Source organism: Eurosta solidaginis, chromosome X, assembly GCF_040869045.1.
Source record: "Eurosta solidaginis isolate ZX-2024a chromosome X, ASM4086904v1, whole genome shotgun sequence".
NCBI lineage: Eukaryota > Metazoa > Arthropoda > Insecta > Diptera > Tephritidae > Eurosta > Eurosta solidaginis.
In genome coordinates, this window is record NC_090324.1 from 117,601,974 (window position 1) to 117,609,734 (window position 7,761).

Sequence of the window (7,761 nt, forward strand, 5' to 3'; positions counted from 1 at the left end):
AACAACCTTAGTACCGGGTCCTTCCTAGCTGCTTTCGTCAGATTTGTATCCAGGCAAGGCTGTCCGAAAAACGTTTACTCCTACAATGGTACTAACTTTGTCGGAGCTTCGCGAGCATTACGATCTGAGTTTAAGAGACGACACATTGAATAAATATATCCATCACACTTTAGAATAGCATTTTATACCGCCAAGCGCTCCTCACATGGGAGGTTTGTGGGAAGCGGGGGTAAAAAGTTTTAAGACCCATTTAAAATGTTCAATCGTAAACCGATGGCAAAAGATGAAAGCCCTTCATCAAACATTCTGCGAAAGATGGAAATCGGAATATCTCGCCGAGATCCAGAAAGGGTATAAGTGGAAACATCCACAATCCAACTTAAAACCCGGGGACCTAGTGGTCATAAAGGAGGATAACCTACAACCAAACGAGTGGAGAATGGGGAGAGTCGTCAACACACACCCAGGTTCCGATAACCGTGAACGTGTTGTTGACAACAATACAATTAAGGGACAAATTACCAGACCAATCGCGAAACTGGTACTACTTCCGCCCAACGACAAGGAAAGTGAACTTTAATAGTCCACATTCCTCTATCCCAAATAACCCAGCTCTTTCACCCCGAACGAGGCCAATACACCGATAACCCTGCTCTCGTTCCCCTGAACGAGGCCAACATACCCTAACGCAGATTCACTATCTACCACAGAATCCGCAATTAAATAAGCAATTACACCCCCCAAATATCAAATCCCATATAAACTAAACGTTCAAACTTAAAAGTATTTTCGATTAAAAAATTAAGGTATCGTCGGAAGAAAAATATACTTTAAATGTTGGTGTTCTTGAATAATCATTTATGATTCATATTTCGAAACGCTTTATTCATAAGTGATATCACTGTGAAGGTGAACGTAAGCGTTTTGGAATAATACTTGACGGCTTTTCACAGTCACTTTCATAGAGAATAAGGTTTCGAATCTCTTAAAAGGCATAGTATCCGGACAAGCCTACGTCCACGATGGAGAATGTATCCAATGAAAATCGACATTGCGGTCATTAATAAAACTCGGTTGTATAACCAGTTCATTGTAAAGAAAAAGAAAATTACTAAAATTATTATTACCCATGAGATTCGATATTTTAGTCCCGTTACACCTTTGACGGTTTCCTCAATGGTGAACGAAAGTATATTTGAGTTTGTTCGGAGATCCTTTAGGAAACTGGAATCGAAAACAGTTAACTTTGAAACTTCATTTCTAAAGACTTCATTTCCACAAATACCATTATTTGATGTTCCATTGGATCTTTAACGTCGCCCTCCATTGAGGCGTCGACAGCAGGTAGACATAGACTGACTAAACGTGTACATAGCACATTAATACCAGCCGCACATATTCTATTGATATTCAAATCTGCGGATATGGCGTTTAACGTAGTGTACGCCATACAGCTCGCACTAATCGTATATAGCCACGATGATGCGAATGCTGAAGCACAGGCATCCAATGATCCACAAACATATCAGCCAACATACAATAAAGATGGTCAACCCCGCTACAATCCCCTCTATACAAATAATCAACAGGGAGGCCAACAAAGTACTTCACAATATGAGAATCCATTGTTACAAACAAACAAGATATGCAACAAAGCGGAGGAGGCTTACTCGTAGGACCGCCAAATCAAAACGACTATTATGATCAGTCATCGAACACCCTAGGCATTAGCAATATAGGCAGCGGGATCTATGGTGGCGGTAATAATAACTATGATCCCTTCAATCTTGGCATACAATCTACTGGTATTGGCTATTTGGTTAATTACAGTGACGAACAAAATTACTGCCCAGAGCATTGGATATCGTTTAGACAAACATGCTATATATATATATTTATACGCTCGCCAAAACGTAACTGGTTCGATGCAAAGAAAATATGTAAAGCTTATAATGCTTAACTCATCAATGTGGACAGCATTGAAAAGCATTCATTTATATTAAAGCAATTGATTATACAAAATCAACTACAAAATCGCTTTTGGATATCGGCACGTCAAACTGGTCCTAATAGCTGGGCAAATGATGATAACTCACCATTTCTTATTTTAGAAGACTCTTTCGCATATGATGAAGATCAAGCGCTTGAAAATGAAAATGTACACGATAATCGCTTTTTAGTGCAAAATATGTATCAGAATGAATATAATCATAATACTCCCAATCAGTTTTACAATACTGTATCGGGTTCATCAAATAATCAAAATAATTTGCGTGGATTTATTGGTCCCAATCAATATGGTGATATTCTTTTCACTAGAGATCGTGTTGTTTATGGTTTTTCTAAGAAACGTGATTGCTGGACGTTTATGCCTGCATATGTTATAGAATTGAATTTATTTATATGCGAATCAAAATTACTTTATACACCTGAAAATATTAACCTTAAATTAGACGATATACGTCCATATAATTACGGCATGGATATATGCGGTTTTGAGAAAATTCCACGCGGTCCCTATTTTGTCAAACAACCCAATGATACCACATCCGATACTAGTAAGAATCGACTGATAAAGGATGTTACATTAGGTTGTTCAGCAGGTGACTTTCCTACGCCCACATATCGCTGGTATCGTGAAGTTTATGTTAATGATACACTCGAATACAAAACTATCGATCCATTAATTAATGATCGTTATACAATTTCTGGTGGTAATCTTATAATTTATGATCCAAAACAAGCACTTGATCAGGGTGCATATCATTGCGTAGCTGAGAATAAGTTTGGACGCATACAGTCGGAGAGTGCACATTTGAATTTCAGTTTTATTATGGAGTTTAATCTTGAACGTTCAGCTGAAACTGCTGATATGAACAGTCCATTCTTTCCACTGCGTGTTCTACCGAACAGCAACTATCAAACGCTAATAGTTACAAATACTTTTCCAAAAGTGTTTCCAGAAGCGCCCATTGCTAGTGATGAAATACGTCTTGAGTGCGTAGCTTTTGATTATCCAATACCGTCATATAATTGGACCAGACGTGGTCAATCATTACAGCGTAACGCTTACACAATAAGCAATAGTCGGGTGCTAATTATTGAAAATGCCACTACGAATGACAATGGCGAATATACCTGCACAATTTCGAATCCACGTAAAACAATTTATAAATCAATATTTATTAATATACAAATGAAACCCCAATTCACAATACACCTCAAAGATAAAATTAAAGATTATAATGGTGATGCAACATTCATTTGTGAAGCTTTTGCCATACCAGATGTAAATTATACTTGGTATAAAGATGCTGAACGTTTTGATACGGAACGCATTGATAAAGATCGTTATATTATACAAGATAATGTGCTCACCATAAAATATTTAGATCCAGATAATGATGATGGCATGTATCAATGTGGTGCAGTGAAACAATAGTAATGACCACCCTCGGGAATTAGTTTTGTATCGATCCATTTAGCATTTTGCTCATCGTAAATTGGAATGAAATTTGAAGTGCATTTATTCTGGTAGTCACCAACAGCCCACAATTGATTGTAGATTGAAATGCAACCAGGTTTTTGGCATTCTAAATTCAAAGAGCAAATCTTAATTAATTCAGTGTTAATTTAGTGTTGAAGTTCCAGTTACTAACTTCGTCAATTGCTTTGTTGTTTCGCTTGCCGACAATTAGTATTAAATGTCCTCCATAAAAAAAAAAAAAAACAAAAAGGGAGGTGGGAATATTGAGACGGCTATTTTAACATCGGCCGATTCATGCCATAAATACTGGATCTGCTTTGCGCGGACTTGTATACCTGAGTGATATAGTTTTACGGATTGAAGGAAAATTAAGCCACGGTACTGCTTCCCCTGCTACCACGTGGCAACCCGGGAATGGTTGGATATTTTCAATAATAAAACACGAAATTAAATCAAAAAGTTGTTGTTTACGTGCAGAGGCATTATTTCCCGCACCGTTGATATCATTCTTCTAATTTTTGTTTTGCTTCAATGCATTCTAATGCTGCTCCTTTAGCGCCATTATGTGTCATACCTCCTATTACACCAGGGTGGAGGTATGCATGGTTTGCATGAAATTTACTGTTTCCATTATTACACATCCATGGCAAATATTTACAGGTTCCAATTTTTTACATTGATTTTGAAAATTCGACGATCCAACATCAAGGGCCAAATGCAATAATATAAGATCTTTAATTCGATATTTTACACCCATATTGTTGATATGTGGACAGCGATGTGGCTTGCACATTAATGCAACTACGGCAATCCCACTTGCCGTTCGTATTGGTTTCGCACACAATTTCGGCAACAATGTTTTTTTGCATCCTGGGGCACTGCCGCAATGATGTCAACCGAACGTGACGAGCTTTCCAAACCATATTTGAGGAAATAAGGCGGTTGAGATTGACATCCCCTTTATTCTGAAAAGAAAAGAAGAAAAACTCAATTAATAAAAATACTATCTAATCTGCACCAATTCCTACTCACCACCGAGTGTTTAAATGAATGACTTTTTTTCCATTCAGGAAATCGAAAAGCGTAGCAGATGTCAAAACCTCTACACTTAATTTCTGACTGTCAATGCACTGCGTTACCAACATTAGGCCTTATGCGCTGCTACACACTCGCACTACATGTCGCGTACTAAATATCTCGATCAGTCATTCATTTGGTCGAGATTTAAAAAACTTAATTCCACGAATCTCAATATTATCGACAATACACGTCGAAAATAATGTTGAATGATGGAAGTGCAACTCTGGAATACCTTTTCAGCCAGGTTTCGAACCGTTCCGTGTGGTGGCAGGCTACTTGTTGTAAAAATAAAGTTCACCACAAATCTAAAATAAATTTTAGAACTACTTCGGCGACATCTACCGACACAAGTCGAATTATAAATTTACTAAAATACTAAAGCACCATCCAGAATGACTGCATGAGTGCTAGAATAAGTTTTTACGTTCCTTTGCGCACATAAGTATGTACCTATGGCCTTTAATATTTTTACTTCAATTAAAGTTTCTTTATTTCCTTTGCGTAAATCCACTGGATATATTTTTTCTTTTACGCCACACAAACATCATTCCGCCAACCTCAATTTGGTCATGATCAATGATTCCAATATTCTTTCAGATCACCGTTACCAAACCTTATTGGCCAAGTCAGAGGGAGCCGCAAAGCGTTTCGACGTCGCTTGCCAGCTCTGCGGCAGGGACCATAGTCTCTGACTCTGTGCCGAATACAGGAAAAAATCCCCGGAGGAGAGGTCGCGGGCCGTGCTGCTGTATAAATATTGTCCAAATTGTCTGTCGCCCTTTCATCACGAGGACAAGTGCAATAGCAAATATCGCTGCAAACGGTGCCAGGAAAAGCACCACACTACGCTCCACTTGGATGAGCGTCAATCAGGACGCAATGATGCACCCACAATTGGCGACGACAACCCGTCCGATGACACGTTGTTAATCTACCTAATGGGACAGACAAAGTCCTGGGCTCAGCAAGTGGAGGAAGAGGAAATGGAGGAAGAGAGAGCGAAAGCGATGAAAGAGCGAGCAAAAACGGAAATAAGACCATTAACGAGCAGGAATGGGATGCACAGTTGCCTACCGCTGTTTCAGCACGAACGAAGAGCTCAGGAAGTAAAAAAAGCTCGAAACTAACAAAATAACTGATAGCACCGTGGCGTCGGACTCCAACGAGGCCCGGTCAAGTTATCCAAATTAGCAAAGCAGCAACGTCGAAAGAAATCAGCGCCATACACTTCTGACGCCCAAAATACAAAGGCACTATCGCGTGGTACACCGGAAGGCTTCCGAACCGGCCGACTTGTCCAGGCTACTCCATCGCCCATCATGCGGCCTTTCGTACCCATTGCGCCGACGGCCATCGTATGCATCGAATCGCGCGGACACTTAGACTTGGTTCGTGCCGTCATCGATCCCTGCGCTACCAGCACAATCGTCGATGCAGAGCTGGTACGCGATTTACAGTTGGAGCGCCAAGGACCCGGGCAATGCACCCTTATTCTGCCCGGCAAGTTCGTGTCATCGACGCATGTCACCACTCAAGCGGCAGTAGTCAAAGGCCACTATCGGTTGAGTCCGCCATCAAACGAGGATCCAAAGATTGCCGTTCCATTCCAGTTCATGCTGCTGGCCGACCCACTTTTCTACCGCTCATCGCTAACTCGGCTTACACTCGGCGCAGATATATACGCCGAAATGATGGTGAGCGGTACGCCAGCAACAACAGTTGGCGGTCTCTTGACCCAACCGACCGTATTCGGGCTGGTAGTCTCAGCAGCCTGGCAAAAATAGGGGTTTTCATAAAAATAAGTAAACAAATAAGGAGAAACTCAACGAAAGTGGCAGTGTAGTGGGCTCATAGCTTTTCTCTGCCAAGCGCGCGGCTCTTTTGATCCAGCCGTCTAAGCGAAAGCATCCTGCCAACGCACAGGGGCGCCTCTGCCGTTAAAGAATGGCAAAAATCAGAAAATCATGAAATCTTTCGCCTTATATAATTCTCCAGGGATGAAGGATATATAACCGTTTTTTCACAGAAAATGATAGTTTACCAGGTAGAGCCGCTCAAAGTTGGCCAATTTTCAACACTGCGAAAAATTTGAAATTTTTCTTCTTTTTCGTTGCATTTAAAATGGTTTTGTGAGTAAATAAGGCGGCCGGTTTTCGTTTTCTTATATAGCAATTAAAGATAATTTACATATATTTTTGTTAAGCTTTTCCGATCTATTCTGAACTAGTGCAAATAAAACAATTTATTTCACCTTACAGCTCGACGTTTCGCCAAATTTCCTTGGCTTCTTCTGGAGCAATTCTGTATTTATTAACAATAAAAACACAAAAACAACAACATTAATTTGAAATTATCACAATTACACATATTAACATTTAACATTGATTTATAAGTTTTCAAATTTCCACTTACATTTGAATTACGGCATTAAATTAAAGAAATAAAACATAATTACAAGAAAAAAGATTAAAAAATATGGAAGATTAAAAATATAAAATAAAAAATAAAACGATACCATCTACTGTGGTACACTTGTCATACTAAAAGTAAAATGTTATAAACATAATATGTAAGTGGCAGCGATACCATCTGTGTCCTCTTTCTTATTCATAGTCTTTTCCCTATTTTGCAAAATTCGTAGGCTTTCCAAGGTGTATCGTTTTTTCTCTCTAGCTTCTTTGTCTATTATTTTCGTGTTTTCGAAGTCAGCGACGTGGTTAATTTAATTTGGGATTGAAACAAAAAATTGTTTTTTTTTTTTGTTAAAAGTTGGCGGATATACCTGTTTTTCGAAATGCCAATTTTTAGGCCCTTTTTAAAACTTTAATGGAAAAAAAATGTTAAAATATGTGCTCCGTCAAATTAACAGTAGTTATTTGTGAAATATTCAGTTACCTAAATTCGTAAAGTCTACCTGCGTCCAGCTGCAACTTCACTTTTTACATCAAATAAAGTTAAACAACCTTGGGCATAAATATGCGCCTGAGCAGGTATATATAATTCAGAACGGCCGTAAGGTCGTTTTTGTTATTGGAATTTGTTAACAACATACATTTTTTTAGTTAAGAATTGTATACTTGAAATTCATTTTAAAATTTGAGTAGGTATATATAGCTATCCATCATACAATGCACATTATCATTCGTCTTTTGGATATTAAGGAACTAAGTATTCTGTTTACTTAAATAAAGTGA

The 7,761-nt window shown here is 38.7% G+C and overlaps 1 pseudogene; it reads left to right on the plus strand.

Moving 5' to 3' along the window:
* Positions 1 to 1,424: 1,424 nt before the first annotated feature.
* LOC137235098 (contactin-like) lies at positions 1,425 to 3,442 on the plus strand (annotated as a pseudogene).
* The last annotated feature ends 4,319 nt before the right edge of the window (positions 3,443 to 7,761 follow it).